The sequence below is a fragment of the Prionailurus viverrinus genome, chromosome C2, assembly GCF_022837055.1.
Source record: "Prionailurus viverrinus isolate Anna chromosome C2, UM_Priviv_1.0, whole genome shotgun sequence".
Taxonomy (NCBI): Eukaryota; Metazoa; Chordata; class Mammalia; order Carnivora; family Felidae; genus Prionailurus; species Prionailurus viverrinus.
Genome location: NC_062569.1, coordinates 15,417,088 through 15,431,747, shown reverse-complemented (window position 1 = coordinate 15,431,747; position 14,660 = coordinate 15,417,088). Strand labels below are relative to the sequence as shown.

The window sequence follows — 14,660 nt, the reverse complement described above, 5'->3', positions numbered from 1 at the left end:
TCCCAGTGGCTGTTGTCCCACCAGCCTGGGTCCAGCATAAAATACACGGAGGAGATCTGCCCCAGACACTGCATACACCTACACCCTGAAGGAAGGAGAGCTTGCTCAGAAGACCCAGACCTATGAGTCTAACAATAAATGCTTATTGTTTTTTTAAATTTTTTTAATGTTTATTTATTTTTGAGAGAGAGAGACACACACAGACAGAGCGCAAGTGGGAAGGGGCATAGAGGGAGGGAGACACAGAATCCAAAGCAGACTCCAGGCTCTGAGCTGTCAGCACAGAGCCTCAATGTGGGGCTCGAACCCACAAACTGTGAGATCATGACCTGAGCTGAAGTCAGACGCTCAACCAACTGAGCCACTCAGGTGCCCCAATAAATGTTTATTGTTGAATGCTACTGAAATATTTGTGATTTGTCATACAGCATTAGTATTGGATAACTGACTGATACAGCCCCTCCCATTGCTCTTCAACTCTAGCCTATAAAGTAGGAGGAAGACCATATTTAAATATGTTGCAGAAAATGACAACATCCAACCTGTTCATCTCTTCTGAAATCACATTTCCAATCGGACATGGATGCTGTCAGCCTTTAAATGAATTTAAGGTGTGAGAGTTTATGGTTTTGAAATTTTTTTAAGTGGAGGGGAGTGCAATTCTCCTAGATATTTTGGAGTAATATAAGTCTCCTCTATCATATTTGTAGAGTGAAACTCAGGAAAGGGTTTAAAGCACTTAATACCCACACATCCTAAATTAAGTACTTTAGCAATTCACTTCTGTATGTATTTAGGACTGTGCTCAGCCCTCTACATAAATAGAGTAGGGATTAAGGGTTAGCTTTGATGGTGGATTAAGGTATAAAGAAACTGATAAATTGATATTAGAACAACCAGAGTAGACATAAATCAATGTTGACTATTAAGAATATCCAAGGAGAGGCGGCGCATGGGTGGCTCGGTCAGTTAAACGTCAAACTTCAGCTCAGGTCATGATCTCGCGGTCCGTGAGTTCGAGCCCCGCGTCGGGCTCTGTGCTGACAGCTCAGAGCCTGGAGCCTGTTTCAGATTCTGTGTCTCCCTCTCTCTCTGACCCCCCCCCCCCGTTCATGCTCTGTCTCTCTCTGTCTCAAAAATAGTAAATAAACATTAAAAAAATTAAAAAAAAAAAGAATATCCAAGGAGTTGCTATTTTTGCGAGATTATGAAGAATTCTTAGTTTTAGATTTACATTACGTGCTTGCAGAGGAAGGTATGATTTCTAGGTCTCTCAGTTGGGCATTTTCATATTTGGTGTTTTTGAGCTCAATAGCATGGCAGTGGGGAAAATGGGAATGAAATTTCCAGGACTCTGCTGGTTCTAACTGTATAAAAAGTGTCTCCTGTTGTCACCTGTCAACTGTTCACATTTAAAAGAAAATGCCTTAACAAGAAATAATGTCCTCCAGAGGAAAAAAAAAATGTCCTTGGCCCCCGACAGAAAAATTTCTCACGTTTTAATCTACTGAGAAGTCAGAGGATTTGTTTCCTATTTCCAAAAGCTCATGAAGCAGATGCTACGAGTGTTCCGCCCATTTCCCCTTAGACCCTTTTTCCATTTCCTGTTCCCGCTATGCGTTCACTCTCAACAGCCAGCATCTGTACTTCTTTGGAAAATAGCCTTCGTTTGTTCTCAAAAAAACAATCACTCAACCTGGGGGAAAACACTTGTAGGAACAGAATTTACTCAGTTTATTGTTCTCATCATTCCATCTCCTCCTGCTCACTGGAGACCACAAACCCTGCTCATTCCAACAGGCATGCCCCTTTGCACTCTGGCTTTGCAGCTCCCAGCAGGGCGTGGGGTCTATTTCTCTACCCTTTCAAACTGCACTTGATGTGACTTGCTTTGGCCAAGAAGATACAAGCAAAAGTGATATAAGGAGAGGCTTAGAAAATACTCTTTGGGGCTTTCTCTCCCTTCCTGCCCTGGAGAATCCTATGACCACAACCAGGTGACTGAGCCCAGGTTTGCCTGCTGGATGATGGTAACGCGTGGCCCAATTACCTCCACCCACTACCCACAGCCAGCCTACCAACAAACCTGTGCGTGAAGCCACTGGAAACCAGGTGACCACACATACTGAGCCCAGCCAATACTCTAATCAGCAGTCCTCAGTGAGACCAGCCCAATTTGCCCAATGCACCCAGTGTATTGATGTTTTTAAAACGTTTATTGTATTACGCCACCAAGTTTTGACGCAGTTTTTTGAAGTTAACTGTTATAATAGATCTCATCAGATTCTCAAAGCTGTGCATGAGCCCTTGAATCAATGCTGTGCGTGAGCCCCTGAAAAAAGACCGAGAATTCCTTTTCCGGAAAAGAATTAAGAAAGGGAAATGAAAGACAAGCAATACACTGCCAACTCTCATATCACTTTGCTGCTGGGATAAACTTCAAATATCCTCTGAGGTAAGAGTTTCCTAATTACAACCAAAAGCAACGACAAATAGAACGCAGAGTCTGATTTCGAGAAGCCACAACAAAATGTTGTTATGGTCTCAATTGTGTCCCCCAAGATTCATATGTCGAAGTCCCAATCCCACTACCTCGGAATGTGACCATATTTTACAATAAATTCTGTATGAGATGATCAAGCTAAGATGATGCCTCTAGGATGGGCCCTACTCCAGTCTGATTGGTGTCCTTCTCCCCATGAGTGCGCACAGACAGAACAACCACCATGTGAAGAGGCAACAAGAGGGTGGAATCCTGGCATCTGCAAGCCAGAGGAGACAGGCCTCAAAGGAAACTAAACTGGCCAACACTTTGATCCTGAACTCTCAGCCTTCACAACTGTGAGAAAAGAAATTTAAGCCGCCCAGTCTGTGGTATTTTGTTATGGCAGACTTAGAAAACTAATGCAGGTTCTATGAGAAAACCTACTTATGTGTTTTTCACCTTCAAAAGAACCCAGCCTTTTGGAAATATGGCTAAAGTCATTGATTCAATCACATCTTACCAATATCATATAAGTTTTTTGGTGATTATTATTTGAAACCCATTGTAAAATAATTTGCTGTCTTGTAATGATTTCCAATTTCTCTGTTTAAGGTGAGCCCAACTACATTTAGAAAAATACAGAGATTTATAGCTAGCAATGCTTCCTTTAAGAGAAAAAAGTTAAATAGTATACACACACAATTTGATTGAAATTTGATTTGATTTGAATGAAAATAGGTTTTCATTTTTCCGAACAAAAAGATTATGCTGCATGTAAAAAATGGTCATTCCTATATGATCCAATCATCTAAAATCTTTTAATGATCAAAGAAAACATAACTTAGACAATATTAAACAAACATAGGGGCTCTTCTGACAAAGATTAAAATATTTACAATTATGTGTGTTAAAATCACAGCCATGGTCAGTTATATGGCAATAAAAATGTATTTACTTTTACCATGTACAACATGGTGACTACAGTTAATCATAATGTACTGTATACTTGAAATTTGCTAAAAGAGTAGATCACAAGTATTCTCGTCACACACACAAAGAGGTAACTATGTGAGGTGATGAATATGTTAATTAACCTGATTGTGGTAATTATTTCACATTGTGTAAATATATTGAAACATCACATGGTATATCTTAAATATATACAATTTTTACTTGTTAATACCTCAATAGTGCTGGAAAAAAATTTCAAGTGAAGTCAGGGATAGTAAAGAGTTAGGTGGATGGCAAGGAACAATGTGCATTTATTATAAATATTCTAATAAATAAGTAAACATAACTCTTATAGACTGAGTAGCCTTTCAGATGGGGCTGGACACTAACCACTACCTCTGTTTTAATAAGTCATAAATTAACAAATTGATAGCAAAAATGATGTAGAAGATAGATGAGGTTGAGAGGATGCTTAATTTTTTAAAAACATAAACTTTTTGTTCAGATTTTAAAATTCCACTACTAGTCCTTCCCTGATATATGAACAATTAAGTTGCTAATTGCCAAGGATTTATTTCTATTTCTATTTTTTAATTTTTTTTAATGTTTTTATTTATTTTTGAGACAGAGAGATACAGAGCATGAGCAGGGGAGGGGCAGACAGAAAGGGAGACACGGATCCAGGCTCCGAGCTGTCAGCACAGAGCCTGACGCGGGGCTCTAACTCGCGGAGTGTGAGATCATGACCTGAGCTGAAGTCTGACGCCCACCCGACTGAGCCACCCAGACGCCCCGCCAAGGATTCTTATTTACTAAGTGAGCTAAACAAGAAGAGTATTGGACCTAGATGTCTTTTAAAACATTTTAAAATATGAATATTTTTATAACTCTTAAGTAATTCAGTAATATGATAATTCATATAAGTTTGGAGGGGAGACTTTTTCCTTTAAATGGACCAAAGTAAATGAAGTTAGATAACAGATGTTAAAAGGTTTTATGTATAAATAAGTATATTCCTTTTTCCTGCAGTAGTCATATAGTCGTCTTTGTTAAGTTGGATCATTGGCACTTTGTCAGCACGTATGTGAAAATTAAAATGATACAGTGAAGATTAGCCCGACATCTCCACAAGGACGTCATGCGAACCTGTGAAACATTCCATATTTTGGAAGCAGTGAGATGACAGGGAAAACTGTCATTAGGACTATTCATTGGGATTATACATTAGGACTATTCTCTAGTCAACAGAGTAATGTCCTATAGGAGTAAAGAGTGACAATTCTGACACTGCTACTCATGCAGTCTGGAATTAGCAGACGGCAAAAGCCAGACTTCTCACTGTTGGAGGGAGTCTACTGGTAAGCAAGGAAAAAGGGAGGTGTACTCGATCACAAGGCAATAAAACAGAGGTAGAGACAACACTGTGAACTTGTGTTTAGCCTATTATGGATACAGGTGATTGCATACAGAAATAGATAAAGATATGTGAATGTACACAGGTTAGTATACACATGTATCTCCTCGCTCTATCAGCTGAAAATGCTTGGAAATGACAATGCCCCAGTAGCAATGAGCACTCTTAGCACCAGATTTTGTATTTTTTTAATTGAACAGCAAAATAAATAAAAGAGTGTGTTATCCAGTTTGAGATGCCATAACAAAACGCCAAAGATGGGATGTCTAAGCAGGAATAAACAGGAATTTATTTCTCACAATTCAGAAAGCTGGGAAGTCTAAGATTAAGGTACTAGCCAGTCCTGTTTCCCAATAAGGGCCTTCTTCCTGGGCTGCAGATGGCCACCTTCCTGCTGTATCCTCCCATGGTGGGTGGGGTTGGGGGAGGGGAAGATGGCACGGAGGGGTGATTGATCTCCGGTGTTTCTTTAAAAAAAAATTTTTTTTAATGTTTATTTATTTTTGTGAGAAAGAATCAGAGTGTAAGCAGGGGAGGAACAGAGAAAGAAGGAGACACAGAATCTGAAGCAGGCTTCAGGCTCTGAGCTGTCAACACAAAGCCTGAGGAGGGGCTCGAACTCACTGATGGTGAGATCATGACCTGAGCCAAAGTCAGTTGCTTAACCAACTGAGCCACCCAGGTGCCCCTCTAGTGTTTCTTATAAAAGGATCGATCCCATCTTCCCGACCTCATCTAAACCTAATCACTTCACAAAGGCCCAACCCCAAACATCATCACAGGACCTTCAGGAAACAACTAGTTTTCACCTAAAGCCAGGAGGTGAAGAGAAGAGATTAAGAGGAGACTGCTAATCTCAGAAGGCATTCCATGGGGTTGAAGTGGAAGAACAGGGAAGAGGGGAAGGAATTATGGTCAATGAAAGCCAGTGGAGAAGAGACCCAGGGCATGATCAGGGAGAACAGCATTCCCAGCTATTATCCCTGAAAGCCACGGCCCAGTTGTGTCCTTGACCCTAGTGTCTCCTGCTCTAGGCCACGCTCTCCACAGCCACTAAAGAGACCTTCCCATAATGGAAAGCTGATCCCTTCACCACTTCTGAGGACCAGATCACATTCTGCCATTGCCCTGTGACTCTAACCCATTAAAAACAGCAAAAACAAAACATGTAAAATCCTTCCTTGATCCCAAGTCCTCCTGTAAGTACCACCGTTTTCCTCATTTCCAAGCAGTTTTTTGAAAGAGTAATTCCTGCTGGCCCTCTTCACTGCTTCAACACCATCCATCATTCAACCCAATGGTGGTCCAGCATTTATTCCTATCTTGCCATTGATACAACTTCTCCCTAGAACCCCAATGGGTTACTAATTGCCTCACTTGTTTTAGGTGACTTCCTTGCAGTTTCTGACACTACTGACTGAAACTTACTTGTTGAGATATATATTTTTTTCATTTATTCAATAAATAGTTACGAAGTACCTCCAAAGTACCAGGACTGTTCTACCTGCTTGGAATAACACTAACTGCTTGGGATACTTGCCCTCATGAAGCTTACCTTCCAGTAAGAAGAGGCAGGGAAGATAAAAAACACAGCACAACACAATGATTAAAAAGTAAATTATATACTATTTTAGTAGGTGATAAATGCTATAGGAAATAGAAAACTTAGATTAGAATAAAGGAAGTTAGGAATGGATGTGGGGAGGCAGGTTGCAATATTAGAAAGGGTAGTCCCTTCCTGCCTGCAGTTCCCATATAATGGCACTTCTTTCTTTCACCCACGTGTTAAATGCTGTTTTGCGTCTCATTCTTCACTCTCTTTTTGGATAATTTCTTTCACACCCAAGGCTTCCACTGAAACCATATGGGAACAACTCCCAGATCTACTCACCATCCACATGCCCCTCAGGCACACACAGGGGGCCTGTAGTGTCTCTGTCACAAACCACTGATTCTTAGGGTTAAAGCGCTGAACTCTGAATGATTTGCCTAGTTTACAAATCAGAGCTGAGAACCCACCCATCCTAGGTCAACAGCCCTCATGCTTTTTTGAATTCCAAGGGCTATTTCTGAGGTATAGCCAAAGGGCCAAGACATCTCTGCAGATGCTGCTGTCAGGGAAATAGTCACCTCCAGGGAGCCATCTTATTTTTTTTTTTAATATATGAAATTTATTGTCAAATTGGTTTCCATACAACACCCAGTGCTCATCCCAACAGATGCCCTCCTCAGTACCCATCACCCACCCTCCCCTCCCTCCCACCCCCCATCAGCCCTCAGTTTGTTCTCAGTTTTTAAGAGTCCCTTCAGGGAGCCATCTTAAACCCTAGGGCCTGTTTTCTTCATAATGCCTGGTGGGACCTGTGACTATCTTTGCCCTGATATTACCTCCTGAGGCAAACATTTCTTTTCATTTTTCTACTTCTGCCTCTACTTTCATTTATACTTCAAACAACCCTTTGGCTTTTAAAGATGTGTGTGTGCATGTATGTGCATGGGAGCTTTCCCTTAATCTGAGAGACTCAGGGCTGACTACTCTGCATCCCATTGGACCTTTCCGATCTCAAGAGCCAATGTTTCCACAGCATCTGCCTTTTCAGATTTATCCCCAATTCTTGGTGTACCCACCATTATCATACTAGTGACCCACAGATAAACTTAACCTTCCAAATGCTAGTTCTTGCCCCAGAAGATAAACTTATGTGACAGCTGTGAGTTCATAAGAACGATCTTATATACAGCACTAATGAGCAGAAAGAAATACTAGAGCTGAAGCAGATTCATTTGTTGAAGGGTATATGAAATTGGAGAAGAAATTAGAATTTTTAGAGAAATCGAAAAACTATCATTGAGAAAGTATCTCATCAGCAATATAATGATGTAGCATCTTAGAAGTGGTGTTGGGAGACATCATAAAAGAAAATTTTGCCTAGCAAATGTTAGAAATTACTAATAAAAGAATGTTGAGAAGTTTGGGACACAGTTAAGGCTAAATTTTTAGAGATAGGTTTCTTTTATTGAAATAATTCGCCCAATATTATTTGCTTCAGCGGGTAAGGATAGTTTAAAAAGGATTTTTGTATCACACTGCAATGTATTAATTCTGAGTCTATTTAAAAAGTACATTCTCAGGTTCTGGCTATCAAACTTTCATCTCCCTAGACTACAGGAAAGAAAAAGGAAAAAGAGAATTTGTCAATGTTAGTGAAAAAGAAACAAAAATATACATTTTAAAAGAATACAAACTGGGGCGCCTGGGTGGCTCAGTCGGTTAAGCAGCTGACTTCGGCTCAGGTCACGATCTCGCGGTCCGTGAGTTCGAGCCCCGCGTCGGGCTCTGTGCTGACAGCTCAGACCCTGGAGCCTGTTTCAGATTCTGTGTCTCCCTCTCTCTGACCCTCCCCCATTCATGCTCTGTCTCTCACTGTCTCAAAGATAAATAAACGTTTAAAAAAAAATTAAAAAAAAAAAAAGAATACAAACTATCTGGGAACACAAGATCCACTATTTGCTCAATCCAGGAGACAAAAGTCCATATGAATTCATGAGGATAAAAATCTGACCTGAAGTGACATAATTAACTGTATAGCCCAGTAATTATAGTTTGTTGAGACTGAAAAGCAAATCATGCTCTATCTTAGAATGATTCAATATAGCAGTAATAGGATGGATAAAGTGCATGCAATCACACAAGTAAGTGCATATCTGTGTGTGTGTGTGTGCGCGCGCGTGTGCGTGTGTTGTGCACATGTTGGGGCACATGTTTATGGTTTCGGGAGGTAGGTATAATATTTCTGATAAATAGCTCAAAAAACAACCACTATGGTGGGATGGGAGTCAATGAAAATTAATAGAGATGAAGGCAGCTGGGAGAAGCCAGAGGGAATAAGTGGCTAGGCACATTTTCTGGAGAGAGTGAGCAATGTGATACTCAGATATTCAGTGAGATGAGCAGAGTTTAGCAAAAAGGACTCTAGGTAGAATGGTGAATGCAGTTGCAGGATCCATCCGTGTTCTGAATTTTTTTCTGTGAGACCCTACTTATTAAGCACCTACAGGCAGAGATAGAATATGGTCCAGTTTCACTAGACCACAGACGTGAAAGTGCATTCTGGTCCGCCCAGTGCGTTCCCCACCACGGAAGGGTGAAAGAAGTGAGCTGGAGGAGAGGCAGAGAGCGGGGTGAGCTGCCACTAATGTGGGAGTTAAGGAAATAGGGAGAAGAGAGATTCCTCAGAACTAACTGGATGTGAGAAGGAGCATAAGGGAAGGGAAGACCCCTCATTTCCAGGCTCCCAAGTGTCTGGCCTGGATGATGGGGTGGGAATCAGTATCATTAACATAGATACAAGTGGATCAGGTGTGGGCGAAGAAACTGATCAATTTGGAATATATTAATTCATGCCTATGAGCCCCACAGTTGAGGAGAGCCAATGGGTAATACCATTCTGGATGTTAACAGTCTCTTAAAGTTTTATCTGCTGAGGTTATGTACCCTGGTATCATGGAAATGTTCTCAGCTCATAGAAGACTGCTGCCAGTAAGCAGGTAGTTACACAGAACAGTTCCAAGATTGTTTTAAATATAAACTTCTTACAGAGAGAAAAGAGAATTAGACGACAGGTCAAGAACCACAGAAAAATATACTATGCCTGAAGAAAACTGGCCACACTTCGATCATAAATTTTAGGGCGTGCTGGCCCCTAGTTGCATCTAGGACTGGCAGATGTAACCAATAAAACTCCAGGATACTCAGTGGAATTTGGTTTACTAAAACGTGCAGTATTTGGGGACATATTTACACTAAAAATACAATATTTGAGACACAAACTGAAAAACTCTTTGTTTATCTGAAATTCACATTTTATTTGGCAATCCTGTGTTTTATCTGGCAACCCTAGTTGCAGTGTTACTTGCGTACTCTCCTTTGTTAGTGTTCAAGTAGTCCTTCTTATAGAAAGGCAAACAAAAAGCTATTTACATACTAAGTATGGTTTTCTTCACTTGCTTTATAAAAATAATGAAAGCAGTGTACTTGTATGGGGTATTGGGGACATTTCTCAAAAGGCATCACATTTCTCTCATGTTGCATAGACACATGTATTAATGGTTTTAACACCAGTGAAATCGATGATTAAAAAGTTCTTTTAAATATAAGCAGCATCTTAAAGTACAAAACACATATGAATGTCTGAAATGTTAAATCCAGGCCCAATTTTTACAACAATGAGCGTATCTTATCTGTAAGTGATTTAGTTAAATAATAAATACACTGGACTATGATTCATCCATAGTAGCCTCATTAGGTCCAAGGTCAAGGTAGGCCATGACCAGTTTCTAGATGCCAAACCTTCATATTGGCTCACCTGCCTCCTGTGGATTGCATTCAGGGAGATGTATGATTCAGACCTTCAGTAACATCTTCTAAACTAGAGTGCCAAGACACTCACTGGAAGAATTATCAATATATTTTCCATTAACGAGTAGGAGATGACTTTTAAAACTAAAACTGACCCATCATTTCACTGATTAATGCAGTACTGCTTTAAACTGGGAAAGCATTTATATGTAATATGGATAAAACTCATGATAGTAAAAAGATTAGATTGATGCTGTCTTATGCAAAATAGGACCTGTGAATATCAGTGTGGACATCAATCTGCTTTAATTGATGTGTTGTATTAACTGGAAAATGAAAAGTTAAGTTAGATTCAATTTTCATCTGCCCACCAGGATCAGTGGACATTGCCCAGGTGGCACAATTGATTTCAGATCATTTTATATGACACTGCAATTAATTCTTTAGGATCTGTCCATGAGATAATATATGTGCAAGTGTCATGAAAAATTCTATGTGCTATACAAATGCAAAGTGCCGCCACCACCACCACCACCACCACCACCACCACCATCATCACTATCATTATTATTTATATAGAGAAATCTGGCACCTTTCATGAGGATTATTATAAGTGGCTTAGAAAACAACAGGCATCCCAACGGACATGGTAGTGAAGATGGGACCATCATATTTCTGAATCCTGAAGACAGATGTCTGACTGGACAACTACACAAAACAAATATTTGACCTTTGACCTATTGAAGTCAAAGATTGGCCAAGGACTTTCACCACACTCGGTGAAAAAGATTGGTAGTGCTGACCGTGCTGTCAGGCTATGTTTTCGACAGGTCGATCTGAAAAAAGTATGCGTGAGCTCGAAACACTAGTGGCTGCCTACTCTCACACGGTCTCACCTATGCCAGCCTCCCTCCAGATCTTTGCTCCTCATTCATGGCAACACTTACCTAGGGTGTTCACTCCCTTCACCACCAAGCAATGTCACCCTTTCACATACAGATCAAGTTCTCCCTATCGCATGAAATCTTCTCTTACCAAGTCAGCAAACATAGATGGCCTGACACTAAATCGTAGCAGCACCACAGCCCATACTCTTCCCTAATCACACTTGCATCTACTAAATAAATATGAATGGAACACCTACTCTGTGCCAGGAACTACTGTAGATGTTGGGACACAGCAAGAAACACACCAAAAAATTCCTGGCCTCACGGGAGTTTCTGTTATACCAAGGGAGGCAACTAACTAACCTATAAGTAAATAAATGAAAACATACTAAGTGCTATGGAGAAGCTAGATTCGTTATTTAGAGTAAAAGTAGATTTCATGAGTTAATTAGCATTTAATTGTTCTGTGGCATCAAGCACCTATTTGACCTTTGGAAGGTCTCGAATTTCCCATCTCTGTAAGAAAGGGAGATTTGTGAGATCTATTCTTAGTTTAAAATGCTGTGTCCATCAATTAAAGTTTAAAAACATCTTGATGACATATATATTTATACAGTGTTGTAACAAAACTAAAATTTATTTTTCAGTATGACCTAAATTCTGAGGATAGAATCAACATTACGTTCAAAATTAGATCACTTGCTACTCAAAAGCAAATCTGTGAGCAAATAACCAGTTTTTGATGATACATTACTTTTGCTACACAAGTAAAGCCTGTTTTTTGCTTAAGATTTTTAAACAAAACAAAGGTTTTTTATTCCAAAAGGCAACTAGCACATATTTCAAGTCATTTGTAAGAACTCATTAATTCTTTTTCATTGTAGATGTCTTAGGACTGAATCCTCACTGTATTTCCTCACAAAATGCTGGGCAAACAGATCCTAAATCCATAATCTGATGTGGCTGAGGAAGAAAAGAAAAGTATTCTTCTTTCACCTCTAAAACAGAAGCTCTATAGCTCTGAATATACGAAAAACTTTTGCCAAGGCCTCTGGCAGCCTTCTCACCATGGATTTCACTCTGTCTCCCTGCTCCTGGTAAGTAAATCATTTGCTAAACCCCAACAAAGAAAGCTATCAGTAAAACCAGATTCAGTGTGATTTGGGGAGTACAGAAAAGCCTCCACCCACGGTATCTTCCCTGAGGTCGATGTCTGCATCTCACAATAAGTGATCTCTTCTTTTATGTTAAACACTGTAGATGTTCCCAGGAAATTGATGAGGAGAAATTAGAGAGAAAAGATTAAAACACAGGGAATCAATGGCCAGAGTATTGACAGACTGGTTGACGATGACAAAGAATTCCAAACAGAGTCATTACGTATTCAATGCAAGAACAAGAAATAATAAATGTGACCGAGAGCCACAACAAAAATGATCATTGACAATACTAATATGAAACAAAGGAAACACTTGGGATGAGCAAATAAAAAAGTATTTAGTTCAATGACAGCCACTTGTCACTGATGAAAGGTACAACTGAAAATAAAGATTCATGAACCATAGCATATTTGCAATAAAATGCATAAACATAAACAAAATAGAATGCTTTAGAAATATAGAGACCACTAATATGGAATGATGTGAACCCCAAAAGGAGAAGAGGAGTAAAGAAGAAAGAGATTTTAAAGGGCAAGGAGAAAGAATGAAGCCACTTTTTACAACTGTTCCTGGCTGACTGTAACCCTGACATGACAAAAGAAATTATTTTCCTTAATACTTGGTTTTGCTGACATTCTGGTCTGCCATAATTGATTATCGTCTCTATTAACCTGACTAAAATTAAAGTTTAAAATAAAAGCAATCGTCCACTGTATGACTCCAAGATTTCTGTGTAAAAGTTCAAGAATGAGGGTCAATTTTTACCACCTTTTTATCTGCACTGAATTGCTAGTTTCCCTCCTGTAAGCAAGGAGCTAAATGGTCTACCTAAACGTTTCTTTTTCAAGTCAGTGAAATGCAAGGTAAGCAGCTTCATACTTTAATTAGAAGCATTAACCTTTAAAATCTCCACATTCCCAACTTCCAACACCATGGAAATTAATTTTAACAATCTGAAAGTTTATAAAAATAATCCTTTCTTCTCTCTTTTAAATACAATAGCGGCAGGCTTTCAAAACAGAAAGAAATAAAGCACTTCATTCAGTACCAAATTTATTGCGTTCCATTTAGGAATTAACTGTGATCTGTGTGGTCCATGGGATGCCAGCTCTTTATGGAGAAAATAAATCAATTTTGCAATGAACCTGGTGTGGCTGAATGGAATGACATCTTGACACCATGGGACTGTGGAAAATTAGCTATCTTCTTTGTGCTTTGTTTATTTCCCAATACAACAGGAAAATGACCTGTCAAGTATGTTAGAAAGATTGCCAGATGCAACATATTTTAAAAATAAGGCACAGGGATACCATAGTCACTCAAGTAATTTCTATTCTGCCCTTTTCTTCAAATGTTAGCAGTTTAAATTGGAGAAAGGGAGAAACAGAAAAAGTGAAATAAGGATTGTACTTTGCTTTGTTTACCACATTTAGAGATTGTCACCTTAATTTATTGTACCAACACTGGAAGATTCAGTGGTTTTAAATTGATAACTCAATTTCTTTCTTTTTTCAAATGTATGAAAACTATAAACTAACAAGCATACCAATGGGTTCATTGTCTAAGAAAAGAAACAGGTCATACACAAAAGGAGGGTTCTTGATAGTCAATGAAAACACAAAGAATTCCAGACGGAGTCATTACAAATTCAATACAACAGCAAGAAATAATAAATGTGACTGAGGGCCACAACAAAAATGATAATTTACAATACTAATATGAAACAGAGGAAACACTTGGGATGAGCAAATAAAAAAGTATTTAGTTCAATGACAGCCACTTGTCACGGATGAAAGGTACAATTGAAAATAAAGATTTATGAACCATAACATATTTACAGTAAAATGCATAAACATAAACAAAATAGAATGTTTTAGAAATATAAAGACCACTATTATGGAATGATGTGTGCTCCCCTAAAATTTATACGTTGAGATACTAATCCCCAATGGGATGGTATTAAGAGGGGGGCCTTTGGGAGACGGTTAGATCATGAACGCAGAGCTCGCATGATTGAATGAGACTAGTGTCCTTTTAAAAGAAACCCCAGAAAGCTCTCTTGCCCCTTCAACATACATTGGACACAGTGAGAAGACAGCCCTCGGTGAACCAGGAAGCAAGCCTCACCAGACACCAAATCTGCCAGTACCTTGATCTTGGATTTTGTAGCCTCTACAAGTGCGAGAAATAAACTTCTGTTGCTTATAAACCACCCAGTCCATGGCATTCTGTTATAAGCCTGAACTGAGGAAGACATCCACTCAATTAAAGAACAAACAAAACACACAATAGCAGTAGGAGATTTTTACACACCAATTTATCATTGATCTAAATTAGGATATAGAAGATCTGAATAATTTGTCAATAAATATAGTTGGATAAACATCTATTGAGCTCTGTGGCC

The 14,660-nt window shown here is 39.2% G+C and overlaps 1 protein-coding gene and 1 non-coding gene across 8 annotated transcripts in view; one reads left to right on the top strand and one right to left on the bottom strand.

Moving 5' to 3' along the window:
• Window positions 1-14,660, bottom strand: part of NEK10 (NIMA related kinase 10) — a 230,098-nt gene that overhangs the window by 95,510 nt on the left and 119,928 nt on the right. The gene's annotated exons all lie outside the window — the stretch shown is intronic.
• LOC125175841 (U6 spliceosomal RNA) lies at window positions 4,502-4,604 on the top strand. Its single transcript, XR_007156014.1, has one exon. It is a non-coding gene; the product is annotated as a U6 spliceosomal RNA (small nuclear RNA).